Genomic DNA, 15,287 nt, shown 5'->3' with positions numbered 1-15,287 from the left:
CGTCCGATAAGGGTTCGGAAGGTCCGAAGTGTACAGTGGATCGGATCGTCCGAAGTGGATCGGATCGTCCGATCGTTGTCTATAAATAGAGGCGCGAGGCTTCATTTGTTACTCGCCAATTCCGAGTGTTCCAGAGCGTTTTAGTCGTTTCTGATGGGTTTCTAGTCTTTTCCCGAGGATTAGGCACTAGCGGGGAGCTACTGGTTTTGTAGCGGAGTTGTGCTCTAGTTGGGAGCTAGCGGCATCAGTGGGCTGACTACGGACGCAGACTTGATTCTAGGACCGATTGCTAGGATCTACTGGTTTGAGGTACGAAAGTACTATCCGAGATAGCAGGATTGAGTATGCTTTACTATGTGTTGCATGTTTATATGTTGCATTATTATCTGTCATATGATGCATGGTTTATTATGCGGCATTTGCATAATCATGTTGAGCCTGACTATTTTTGAGATAGCCTGCTGAGAGGGTGCTCAGCCCTCGTTTGTTGTGGATGGTTGGACCCCGTTGGCCGACGGTGGTCAGGTCACCGGTATATCCACAGGTTTATTTTGGTATGGGAGCCACCTCCTGGTGCGACGGCGCAGAGTGCTACATACCTTGACGTCATTTACCTGAGCAGTATTTCGATATACCCAGATCCTGGTATCCAGTACATTTTGCATACATGCATGTCATAGTCTTGTATACTCATGCTTTCGGTGCTGAGCGTTTTATGCTCACGTCCTCGGTTTATCTCTGTTTTGGACACCCTATTCGATGGGGCAGGTCTCAGGTTGGACGGTCCAGGAGGGAGTGGACAGGGAGCTGGCAGAGGTTGACCTGTAGTTGTTGGTATTTGTTCTTGGTATTTAGTTCGATCTGGTTGTTTAAGTATTTTGTACTTACAGATTCGATTGGGTTGTATTACTGTTTTTCCGCTGTTTACCTGATTCAGTTTTAAATGTTAATTTTACATGCTTAAGTTCTGATTAGTAGGTGATTCTGGAACGGGTCACTACACATTTCTTCAAACATCTTTACAAAATAACAATACATGATCATTTGAATGACATAACAAAATACAAAACATCATTCCTATGATCATGCCAAAATCTTCCTTCCAACGGTGTATGCATATGACCCCCTGTCCACAGTCAACGTCCCGGGCCGCCACTCTGATCTGCATCACATGAAATAACTGAAATGAGAATAAATCTCAGCAAGTGAAACTCTTACATAGCAATGACAATAAACTCTGTAAAACATAGCTTTGAAATCATAAATACCATCAACTTTGAATCATAAACTCTGAACATGAATATCATAGCAATAGCATATAAATGAGATGGTATTTCTCTTTACTCTGGTTGGATTGATATCAATAGTATCTCTGCTCTGGGGTGCTCGTATCCCAAATCGATATAAACCGATAACTCTGAGGGATATAAGCCTATGGTCGTTGATCAACTAATTTCATGCAATCTCTGACTATGTATCTATCAATCCAATAAAACATTTAAACTCTTTCTAGGCATTAACAATCACTTTGAAACTCTTTCTTTTATCTTGTATTCCCTTTGAACAATAATGAGACATAAAAGTCTCCAATATGCATAGCAATGGAATCAATACATAACAATGAATCAATTAAATGGAATAACACATTAAAACCTTTAAAACACAATACATATAACATCATGTGAGCAAAAGGGATGAATTTCCACTTACAAACCAATAGAACACCTCAATTAAAGCTCTTGAACACCACCTACAACAGTAATCCATAAATAACACCAACATCAACTCTATATCCAAGGATCCAAGCTAAATCATCCATAAATCCACAAGAACAACAAACCCAAGTCAACTCTTAACTCAAAACCTTAAAAGAATCGCACCAAAAGCTTACCTTAGCTTCCTAGCACCAAGGAGAACCACGATCTCAAGTCGAAACGCAAACTAAACTCTTGAATCGAAGATAGGAAGTGAAAGAAATGGATGAAAACCCTAGGAAATAGAGAGAAAATCGAAATGAAAGAGGAGGAAAAAGAGTAAAGTGAAGCCAACCACTCCAAAAAGTAACTAATTATCTCGCCCATACCTCCACCGCTGGTGCGCTGCCACAAGCACCGCGGGTGCGCCTAGCTCACGGCACAAACACAAAATTCTGGTACACTCGGACCACGGGTGCGGCCCTACAGACACCGCGGGTGCGGTCCTTGCACTACTGCAGGTGCGGTCCTGCCACGGCTTCCCAACTCCAAAATCATGAATATTACACCGCGTGGGCACTCCTCTAAGCGCGCGGGTTCACTCTGGTCACGGCAATGATCAAAACTCAACCAACTAAAATCGATCTGAAACTCTGAAACGAACAACCAACAACAACTAATACCTCAAGACAATAATAACCAATAATACTATGGCCCAAAACACAACTCTAAACATCTAATCACATAACCCAAATAACAAGCAAAGCTTAAACTGTACCGTACACCGGGCTCGGCTATTACACTCCACATCTCTGTCCGGTGGCAAACCCGACACATCATCCTCAAATACATCTGAGAACTCTCTCTCGACATCAATATCATCAATATTCAACTTAATCATTCTATCCACATCAACAATAGATACCAAAAACCCATCACATCCTCTGAACAACTTCTCAGCCTCATGACATGAAATAAAAGGAATGACCAACGAAGTACCTGCACTGGCGAGCATACCTTCCTTATTGCCATCATCTGCAAATTTCACCGTCTTAGCAACGCAATCAATCACTGCACGATAGGTTGATAGCCAATCCATGCCAAGTTAATATCAAACGCAACCATCGGGATAACAATCAATTCGGCATAAACCATTCGCTCATCAATTTGAACAGAGCACGCATACACAATAGATGTCGGGCACAACACATCCCCCGAAGCCAAAACAACATTAAACTGGAGGGGAAGAACAGAAGGAACTATACCAGAAGATCTCAAAAATAGTTCAGACATAAAAGAATGAGTAGCACTTGTATCAATCAATGTCGTAGCTACTCTGCCTGAAATTAAAATAGTACAAGAGATCACAGAAGAATCATGGTTTATACCTTCCTTCGTCATGGTAAAGTTGCGACCCTGAACCTTTTCTTTATTTGTTCCTCTAGGACAATCTTTGGCAATGTGGCCTGCAGTGCCACACCAATAACAAGTGTGAGTACCAAATCTGCACTCTTCCCGATGATGTCTATTGCACTTGGGACACAATGGCTTCTCGGGATCAGATGGAACTGTCGGTGGTTTAGGACTCGGCTCTAACTTGCCTTTCCCCTTGAAACGATCCCTTCCTCTTTGATTAGAACCCTGGCCTCTCTGAGCAATGGCCTGCTGTCTCGCCTGTCTTTCCCTTGCAATGTCTTTCTCATCTTGTTCGGCCAACAAGGCCTTAGCTACAATCTGCTTGAATGTCACAGCTTTGGACATATTGATGTCCCTTCTGATCTCTGCTCGAAGGCCTCTAATGAAATGAGCACCCTTGTCTTTGTCGTTAGAAGCAATATATGGGGCAAACAGACAGCCCTCCTCGAACTTGAGAATATACTCATCGACATTCATACCTCCTTGACGAAGTTCTAGAAACTCAGTCACCTTCCGCGCTCGATGTGCATCTTGGAAGTACTTGTCGTAGAAAAGATCAGTGAACTCCGGCCACTTCAATGTCGAAACATCCACACTAACTTTGGTAGCATTCCACCAAATGCGTGCAGCCTTGACTAACATGAACACTGCACAACTGATTCTGTCTTTGTCTTCATAGTTGAGATGATCAAAAATAGCCTCAAGAGCTTTGATCCACTCTACAGCTACCAAAGGATCAATGCTACCTGCAAATTCTGGCGGATCCATCCTCTTGAAAGCAGTAAAGATCCCATCGGTTCCCACTGCCTGAGCCACTTGGCCTCTACCCTGTCCTCTACCTTGACCTGTACTTTGCATACGGAGCAACTGCTGGATCTGCTCACTATGGACCTTGGCTTGCTCTTTCAGTAGCTTGCCGAACTCATCAACAACTCAAGAGGAAGAACTATTGTGGGGACCCGGACGCTAATCATCTTCTTACTCATTATTGGGATTTAATTATCAGTTATGATAAACAGGGCCTAAAAATTTTTCTTTTTAAAATGTAACTGCGGAAGGTAATGGAATCTAAACAATATACATCTCTGTATAAAAACTACAGTTCAGTAGAAAAGTACAATACTGTACAACCTAAGTCTAAGGTTCAATTACTAAATTCAAGTAATAAACCAAGTCTTCTACAAGTCCGGAATCACCACGCTAACTCGTCTTCTCTCATCGTCATCTCGACCTTGATCCAGCCCCACCTGTTGTCATGCACACATACAAAACAAGACAACAGCCGGATAACTCCGGTGAGAATAAATCCCAGTATAAAACATGGTAAACATGCATATACACATAATGATTCATGGAACATGCTGTCATGAATAAAAGCAAAGACAATAGTAATAGATTTCATCATCTATGAACTCTAATCTAACTAAACATGCAATTCAAATCAGATAAACATGCATGTAAATAGTCTAAATCATGAAACATGCTGTCATGACTGAAAGTAATAACAATAGGTTCCATAGTCTATGAAACCAATTCATCTACGCATGCTGTTCTAATCAAATCATGTCTAGACTTGACTCAACTATAACTCTAGGGATCCCGGGGTGAATAAGACGTCACTGGCTGTCACCTACCCAACCACTCGGGGCGACTGTACGTCTTATTCCTAGACTTCGGTCCGAGCTGTATCGACGGCTGGCAATAGGAGTAATGGCTACTCCTAAGTTGAGATACACCGAACGTCTAGAAGTCTGACTAATGGCTGTCAAGACTTTCCTATCTTAAATGCAATGAATAACAATCTGTAAACAAAGCATAATCATATTCATAACTGAATATCACAATTATCTTACATGCTTGAATACAATTCTATAATCAAAGCATAATCAGGTAACAATATAAACAATAATCTAGTATGTGATTTTATTGAGAAACTCAAATTAATCTAATTTGAGTTATGCTTCCCGAATATCACATGAATTATACCTTTGTCGTCCCGGTCTGAGGAAGATGATGACCTGTATTCAAATCTATCCATATCAAATCTGAAATGACAATATCGAATACGCTGTATCAGTGAATAACTCAATACACAACCTGTTCTGATCAATACTCAATTCAGTACATAATCTGACCAATATCTGAACAAGGCGCAATCTAATTCACTACTGAATCTGATCAATACACAATCTGATCAATCTAAATAAACTGATGTTTCGACGGCATAACAATACAGTCTTGATATCCCGTCAATCTCCACATCACAAATATAATATCAGAATCTATAATCAATACCAGTACAATTCATAATCTGAATATCTGTACATATAAGATTAGTCATAACACAACTCTGATATTAATCTCAATCAATTCAACTCTGAAAGCCATAACAATTGCATAACCAGTCTATTCTTTAATCTGACTTCACTTATACACTGTCTAGTGTAGCAGAAACATCATATCTGATTCATATTCAATTCTGACAATATCGTAAATTCAAATAATGTCTAAACGTAACAAAACTTACGTCCAGTTGTAGCCTGCGTTGATAGGAACACACTACTGAAGTCGGATTCAAAATCAGACGGACGGATTTCTCACAATAGGCGTAAGGATTTCTCGTAATCTTTCCTCGACTTCTTCTCGTTTTTCCCCTTTCTGAATTCTGAAGAAAGAAGGAATTTATATATATATATCATACGTTGCATGCACGAGGACGAGTGGCCTCATCCCTCCTATTACACGTCTCGCGCAGCGGCACATTCTGTCCGAAGGCTAGCTTATCTCCATTGGCGCTCGGGCGGTAACTTTCTACCGCTCGGGCGCCATACGTTCTATCCAATTTTCTTACTTATGGTGTGTTGGCGCTCGGGCGGTCTTTTTCTACCGCTCGAGCGCCGAAGGTTCTGTACAAAATTCTTATTTTTCTTGCACCGACGCCCGGCCTCGTCATTTGAGTTCGTATGACTTCACTCATGTCAATTAATCAACGTCTGATTATAATAATTAAATCTTGGGCATTACATTTCTCCCCCTCTTAGATCTGAGTTCGTCCTCGAACTCGCAAGTATCAATTCAGATATCTCAGAAGAAATGGATCTAGAGTTCAAATCAAAACTCATCTCAATGAACCCGTTCTGAAATCTTTTTCTTGAATCAACCTCTGATTTCAATCTATACTAAGGCTTTATGAAGTATGCTATCATAATACTTCTTAACTAACTCTGACAGAGTCCATCTAGCCATGCTGGTTATACAACATCCGTATAAACCAATTACAATTCATAACACCCCCATACCAGTAGTTGTTATCCAATCGGTTTATCCTCGTCAAGGACCTATACAGTCTTTAGCTTCAAAGACCCATCGTCATCATCCGACGTTGGTTTCTTGAATCTGTTCATTCTGAACTATCTTTATCTTCCTTCGAATTTTCTTCAACCGAGATAGAAATCTGTAGTATTCACTGTATACTGTCTTGACTATAACTATCCCATTATCAATCTGATAAGACGATAGGTATTGTCACATAGTGATACTAAGTCATATCTATTAGTGCTAACATCCAGCACTATATAGCTCTACCAAAATCTTCCAATATCTGGACCATACATTCGGACTGTCTGCCAGTTGTAACACAATCTAAGAAGAAACTCATGATATACTATATCACAAGTACAAAATTAACCAGAAAATCACAATCTGATATACTCTATCTCAACATTCTATTGATTCTGATCATTCCTCTGACATCAATCTGTGTCATCTGGTTCTGTTTGTACGTTATCTGGTACAAACTAATAGATATAGATTGATCAATCTGTCAATCATAATCATATCATCTTACCAACTAAAGCAAATGGCGGTAATGTCATTACTAAAGTCATAGAAATTCACTTCTATATCTATTCAGAAATATACAATTCTGTAATAAATCTTCTGATTTCTATCTTTCAATCTTTATCTAGTGGCAATTCAGACATATCGGTACAATTTCTGCCCTAACTGATTTAATCTGTCTATATCAAACTGTCTGTTATCCGAATGAAAACTGAATCCATCACTGTGCATGTCTGACACTACCTGCTGATATCTGATTCAAACTATTCGGTATAAACAAATCAGTTAATAATATAAGTTAAAGAAGAAATACCTACCTGGTATTCGGCTCTGACTCCCAATATCAATTCTGTTATACAATTCTGAAACACTCTGACACATTCTGATTTCATTTCTGAGCTGCTGTAACTCTAGCAATTAACTCTGATACAATTGAACTGTATATAATTTCAACGGTTCATAACAATCTGTATCATAAACTGATTCAAAACAACAGTAATATCCAATCAGATACGAAATATCAGTAACCTATACAGATCTAGTGAGTTCATTGAACTCATAAAACGGTAATCTCTGGCAATAAGATTGCTTCTGATTAATCAAACATGTCTTCATGTCATTCTGATCAACTGTTATATCTCATCTGCAAATAAAATATGCTACCCAAAACAATATAAAATATCTCAAATACTGATTTAGAACAATAACAATACCCAGCAGATATAAAGCAACAGTCGAATAAAATAATCTGCCCAATCAGAAAAAATACATTTCTGAAATTTCTGATATTTCTGAACTTTCTGGTCTTTCTGACATCAGTCTCGTTCTCAGTTACTGATCTCTGTCTCAACTGTATCAAAATCTATCTGTATACTAACTTCAGATACCGCATATTCTGAATACAATCTGTTTCAAGCGGAATTCTTATCTGAATAATTTCTGTATACAATACTCACAGTTCTCAGAATATTCAACAAAATCTTTAAATATTCAGTATAATTTCCAACTACTCGAGTCAATCAACAAGACACTGCAAATATATCCATATATCATAGATATAACGAGTATAAATCTTCAGAATATCTCTAAACATACTGAGACATGCCAAAGAGAAACATTACTCCAATGTAACTCCTGTTCAGTATTCTGCTGTTAATCTTTCAAATTGTTCAATTCGTTCTGTATCATTCTTGATATTCAATATCATTCTGTACTGAATCTACCATACAATCAATATCTGATCTTAATTCAATTCTGCAATCTATCTTTCTGATATAAAGCAATCTGAAATCTTATCTGGGCAATATCAGCCAACTCGTACAATACTGGCAGATCTGCCAATATTAGGCTCGATTTCAGTATATCTACTGAATACATAAGGATACCATCTGTTCCTTTCTGTACTAATCGAGTCATATACAATACAGATATCAAAGGAATTCTAATCTAGAATCCTTATTGTGGTATCTCCACTAATCAGTCATTTCTGATCTGAATCTTACCATTTCTGGAACAAATTTTACAATAGTTCTGTAGTTTAGCATATAAATGTCAATAATGCGTTCAAATCTGAAAACACCAGTACCTCATAATCTAACTCGATCTTATTTTCATTTTACTGTAGTATATAACAAGTTACAGACATCTCTGATAACAATATTTTCCCACCAAGCAAGGAATCTATACTACAGTACAAACAGACCTAACAGATACATCATATCTCCATGTAACTCAGTCACAGATACTCAGAAAGAATTCATTAGTATATATCGATACATATGCAATATAATCATACAGAATAGTACCTGTTGTGAATTCTGGGTCTGTTTCTCCTGTCATTATCACCAATGACTCTGCTCTCTAAAATCTTCGAGAACCCTTCTGGGGGCAGACTCTAGCAAAGTGTCCCTGTTGTCTGCAGATATGGCAAGTACCAGTCACTCCCTGGCATTGATCTGTGGGATGTGTAATAGCCGAGCCCGGTGTACGGTACGGTTTAAGCTTTACTTGTTATTTGGGTTTTATGATTAGATGTTTAGAGTTGTGTTTTGGGCCATAGTATTATTGGTTATTGTTTTATTGAGGTATTAGTTGGTGTTGATTGTTCGTTTCAGCGTTTCGGATCTATTTTTGTGGCCTTATTACTGTTCATTGCCGTAGCAAGAGTGCACCCGCGCTCTTAGAGGAGTGCCCCCGCGGTGTACTATTCATCTTTTGGTTTTGGAAGGCCGTGGCATCACCGCACCCGCGGCAGTGCAAGGGTGCACACCGCGGTAATTGTAGCACCGCACCCGCGGTGTTCGTGCATGGAATTTTGTTGGATTGCCGTGAGCTTAGCGCACCCGCGGTGCTTGTGTGACCGCACCCGCGGTGTAAGTATGGGCGAGATATTTAGTTGCTTTTTGGGAGTTGTTGGCCATTCCATACCTTATCTCTTATCTTCTTTTCGAGATTTCCTCTCTAGGGCAAGGGTTTTCTCCATTTTCAATTGCTTCCTACCTTTGATTCTTGGCTTTGTTTGGATTTTCGACTAGAGATCGACGTTCTACGTGGTATAAGGAAGCTTAGGTAAGTTTTTGGTGCGATTCTATTAAGGTTTTGAGTTAATGGTTGACTTGGGCTTGTTGTTTGAGTTGATTAATGGATTATTTGACTTGTACTTGTGGATATAGAGTTGATAATTGTGTTGTTTATGGATTATTTTTGTAGGTGGTGTACCAAGAGCTAAGTTTGAGGTGTTCTATTGGTTTGTAAGTGGAATTTCATCCTTTTTGCTCACATGATGATATATGTATTGTGTTTTAAAGGTTTCAAAGTGTTATTCCCTTCCATTGATCCATTGTTATGTATTGATTTCATTGATTATCTATTGGAGGCATTGTATGTCTCATTATTGTTAAAAAGGGAATACAAGAGATATTATGAGATTGTGAAACGACGGCTTTAAATGATATTCAGAGTTCAAATGTTTTATTGGATTGATTGAATCATAGTCAGAGCATTGCATGCAATTAGTTGATCAACGCCTATAGGCTTATATCCCTCACAGTTATCGATTTATATCGATGGGATATTTGCACCCACAGTCATAGATACTATTGATATCAATCCAACCAGAGAAAAGAGAAATACCATCGTATTGTTATCCTATTGATATGCTATTGCTACAGTTATTGCTACAGTATTCATGTTTCAGAGTTGATGGTATTTATGATTTCAAAGTCATGATTTACAGAGTATACTATGTATCATTGCTATGTTAGAGTTCCACTTGCTGAGATTTATTCTCATTCCAGTTTATTCATGTGATGCAGATCATAGTGGTGACCCTGGACGTTGACTGTGGATAGGGGTCATATGTAATGCCCGAGGATTTGATTATCGTAATTTGCTATGAGATTAGTGAATTAAATAGATATAACTGTAAACGGGCCACTACGAGACCAGATTGGATAAACAATATACATTTCACCAATTTCGGGCAGAACTAGTGGCGCCCGAGCGGTAGAAAGTGACCGCCCGAGCGCCAATGTTCCATGGCATCACGTTCGGGCAGAAGGTGTGGCGCCCGGGCGGTAATTTATGACCGCCCGAGCGCCAGAATCTCGCATGGCGGGCAGAACCTTCCGCGCCCGGGCGGTAGGTCTTTACCGCCCGAGCGCCGAGCTCGCGCCCGGGCGGTAAGTTTCGACCGCCCGTGCGCCAAACCAGAATTGGCAAGAATGAGCCACGTAGCTTTGCATGCAAGGGGCGATATATATAACGATTTTTCCTCAAAAATCTAATAAGAATCAGAATAGAAAAGCTCCGAGAGGCTTTTGGAGATTCTTGCGCTGGTAGTTTGCAATCCGTCCGTCAGATTTGAAATCCGACTTCGGTACCGTGTTCCTATCGTTGTAGGCTACGCGTGGACGTAAGTTTTACTATGTTTTAGCCTGTCTTGAAATTATGATGTTGTAGGAATCAGATATGATTCATATATGTTGTTTCTGACATATTAGACATCGTATAATTACAACCGGATTTAAGAACGGACACCGTATAGAATTGTTATGAATTTTAGAGTTGAATTGATTGGGTTTTGATACCAGATTTATACCATTATCAGTTATGAATTGGGGAAATTGATGTAATTGTTTATTATAGAGTTTGTGCAGTTGAAATGATACTGAGATCAAGTAGTGACTTGGATAGGTGTTGATTAGATAAGAGATTGATAGATTTTGTATCAACATTTCCATTTCAGATTCGTATTGTCAACCGTGACAGCAACTGTGCGACGAAAGGTATAGTACATGTTTTGTTTGGGGAATTACGACTCAAATGAGATCACATTTGAGTTTCCCAACCAAAATCACATACTTGTTTTATTGTTCATACCTTGATATGATTATGATTGTTATAGATTGGTTTATAGAACTTTTATTCAGATCTTGCTATGCTTTGTTTACAGATCATGTAGCATTGCATTATGCTTGTTTACAGATTCTGTACTCATGCATTAAGATAGGGCAGTCTGGAGATCAGGCAGACTACTAGATGTTCGGCGATATCTCAGCTTAGGGGAAGATCACCGCCCCTATTGTAGATGTGGATACAGATCAGGCCGAAGTCTAGGAATAAGACGTACAACACCTCGATTGGTAGGGTAGGTGACAGCCAGTGACGTCTTATTCACAACGGGATCCCTAGAGTTCTAGTCGAGTCGAGTCTAGACATGATTAGATTCACATTGCATGATTTTATATGAATGACATTCATATTAGCATGTTTCATGTTTAGATTGTTTATATGCATGTTACATGTTTATACTGGGATTTGTTCTCACCGGTTTTCCGGCTGTTGTTATGTCTGTATGTGTGCATAACAACAGGTGGGGCAGGATCTGGGTCACGACAGAGATGAGCGATGGACACAGCGTGGTGATCTCGGGCGCAGCAGAGGACTAGTGGTTCTTTTGGCTAGACTTGTACTACCGTTGTTTATAGATGGTACTGGACACTAGTTGTAAGAACAAGACTTGTATTTTATATTTGTATATTATGCTAATGTAATAAAATAGAGACATGTTTTATGCCTAGTTAGTAACATTTGATTGAATGTTAAAAAGCGAAAATTTGACCCACATTTTATGTTAATGATCCATTTAATCCCAAGAAAAAGAATTAGAGCCCGGGTCCCCACATCATATGCATGCACCGTTGGAAGGAAGATTATTTTGTATCATTTTGGGACATGATCATAAGAATGATTCTTTTGTATTTTGTATATCATTTGAATGATCATGTATTTGTTTTGTAAACATTTTTATGAAATGTATTTTGAAACTCCTTCCATATTTTAAAGAAAATTTTAAATTCCGCTGTATTTTTAATTGTAACGGGTCAGGGTGTCACATTTAGTGGTATCAGAGCGGTGTTCTTCGGACCAATGCATATGACTTCGTCTACTTTCAACTGTCCGGGCATGTTTTCTTGCATCTATCCATTGTTATATATATTGATTGGTGTCTTGTGAGCAATTGTAGAGTATGCCTCCTAAGCGTAAGGCGGCAGAGGGTGAGGATAGTTCTTCCTCGAGAGTTGTCGACGAGTTCGACAAGTTGCTTAAGGAGCAGGCTAAGGTGCATAGCGAGCAGATTCAGCAGCTCATTCGTATGCAAGGAACTGGACAGGGTAGAGGCCAAGTGAGAGGTCAGGTTGCTCAGGCTGTTGGCACTGATGCCGTCTTTTCTGCTTTCAAGAGGATGGATCCACCGGAATTCGCAGGTAGCACCGATCCTCTAGTTGCTGTCGAGTGGGTCAAGGCGCTTGAAGCTATCTTCGATCATCTCCAGTATGAGGACAAAGACAGGATTAGTTGTGCCATTTTCATGTTGGTTAAGGCTGCCCGCATTTGGTGGAATGCGACGAAGGTTGGTGTGACTGTTGCGACGCTGAAGTGGTCAGAGTTCACGGACTTGTTCTACGACAAGTATTTCCCCGATGCACTTCGAGCGAGGAAGGTTACGGAGTTCTTGGAGCTTCGACAGGGCAGCTTGGATGTTGGTCAGTATATCCTGAAGTTTGAGGAGGGTTGCTTGTTTGCTCCGTATATTGCTTCGAACGACAAGGACAAAGGCGCTCATTTCATTCGAGGCCTTAGAGCGGAGATTCGCCGTGATATCAACATGTCCAAGGCCGTGACTTTCAAGGAGATCGTGTCCAAAGCGTTGTTGGCCGAGCAGGATGAGAAGGATATCGCCAGGGAGAGGCAGGAGAGGCATCAAGCTGTTGCTCAGAGAGGCCAGGGTTCTAATCAGAGGGGCAGGGATCGTTTCAAGGGCAAGGGCAAGATGGAGCCGAGTCCTAGACCATCGCCAGTTCCAGTTGTTCCATTTGATCCCGAGAAGCCTTTGTGTCAGAAGTGTGGCAAGCATCATCGTGGAGAGTGCAGATTTGGCACTCAGTCTTGCTATCGTTGTGGCACGGCAGGCCACGTTGCCAGAAATTGTCCTAAGGGAGCTAGCCAAGGGAGAGTGCAGGGTCGTATCTTTTCGATGACCAAGGAAGGTATTAATCATGATTCTTCATTGATCTCTAGTACTATTTTGATTTCAGGCAGAGTAGCTACTACTTTGATTGATACTGGTGCTACTCATTCTTTTATGTCTGATTTGTTTTTGAGATCTTTGGGTATAGTTCCTTCTATTCTTCCCATTCAGCTTAGTGTTGTTTTGCCTTCGGGAGATGTCTTGTGCCCGACATCGATTGTCTTTGCGTGTCCTGTTCGTATTGAGGAGCGAGTTGTCTTCGCTGATTTGATTGTTATCCCTATGGTTGCCTTCGATGTTATTCTTGGCATGGATTGGCTTTCGACTTACCGTGCAGTTATCGATTTTGTTGCTAAGAAGGTGACTTTTTCAGATTATGGCCAGGGAGGAGTTCTCGCCAGCTCAGGTACTTCGCTGGTCCTTCCTTTTATTTCTTGTCTTGAGGCTGAGAGATTGCTGTGTAGAGGTTGCGATGGGTTTCTTGCTTCTATTGTGGATGTTGATAGACTGGTTAAGTTGAATTTTGATGATATCGATGTTGTGAGGGAGTTTGCTGATGTGTTTGAGGATGATGTTCCGGGTTTGCCACCGGACAGAGATGTTGAATTCGTGATCGATTTAGCTCCAGGTACGGTTCCTATCTCTAAGGCTCCGTACCGAATGGCCCCTACTGAGATGAAGGAGTTGAAGGCACAGTTGCAGGATCTTCTAGATAAGGGTTTCATTCATCCGAGTTCTTCGCCTTGGGGAGCTCCGGTACTTTTTGTTAAGAAGAAAGATGGTTCCTTGCGGCTGTGTATCGACTACAGGGAGCTTAACAAAGTGACTGTCAAGAACAAGTATCCGTTGCCACGGATAGATGATTTGTTTGATCAGCTCCATGGTGCCACTGTGTTTTCGAAGATTGATCTTCGGTCTGGCTACTATCAGTTGAAGGTTAGGGAGTCTGATGTCCCTAAGACGGCTTTCAGGACCAGGTATGGTCATTTTGAGTTTCTTGTGATGCCGTTTGTTTTGACCAATGCCCCTTCGGTCTTTATGGATCTGATGAACCGTGTGTTCAAGCCGTTCTTGGATAGCTTCGTCATTGTTTTCATCGACGATATTCTTATCTATTCCAAGACCAGAGAGCTTCATGCAGAGCATCTCAGAGTGGTGCTTCAGTTGTTGCGAGAGAAGAGGTTGTTTGCCAAGCTGAAGAAGTGTGAGTTTTGGCTGGATCAGATTTCTTTTCTAGGCCATGTCGTTTCGAGAGATGGCATTGCTGTTGATCCATTGAAGATTGAGGCGATTCAGAATTGGCCTATTCCTACTTCTGTCTCTGAGGTACGCAGTTTCCTTGGTTTGGCGGGTTATTATCGTCGTTTCATTTCAGATTTTTCCAAGATTGCCCTGCCATTGTCCAATCTAACGAGGAAGACTGTGAAGTTCGAGTGGTCTATCGATTGCCAGCGTGCATTTCAGGAGTTGAAGGATAGGTTGACGACAGCTCCTGTTCTTTCTTTGCCTAGTGGTTCCGAGGATTTTGTGATCTATACCGATGCGTCGAAGAGAGGCCTTGGTGCAGTGCTGATGCAGCGAGGTAAGGTTATTGCCTATGCTTCTCGCCAGTTGAAGGATTATGAGAAGAATTATCCGACGCACGATTTGGAGCTAGCAGCTGTGGTTTTCGCCCTGAAGATTTGGAGGCATTATCTGTATGGCGAAAAGTGTGAGATCTTCACAGACCACAAGAGTTTGAAGTATCTGTTTTCGCAGAAAGAGCTCAACATGCGACAGAGGAGGTGGTTAGAGCTTGTCAAGGA

This window comes from Primulina eburnea, chromosome 1 (assembly GCF_022965805.1).
Source record: "Primulina eburnea isolate SZY01 chromosome 1, ASM2296580v1, whole genome shotgun sequence".
NCBI lineage: Eukaryota > Viridiplantae > Streptophyta > Magnoliopsida > Lamiales > Gesneriaceae > Primulina > Primulina eburnea.
This window is presented reverse-complemented; position numbering follows the sequence as displayed.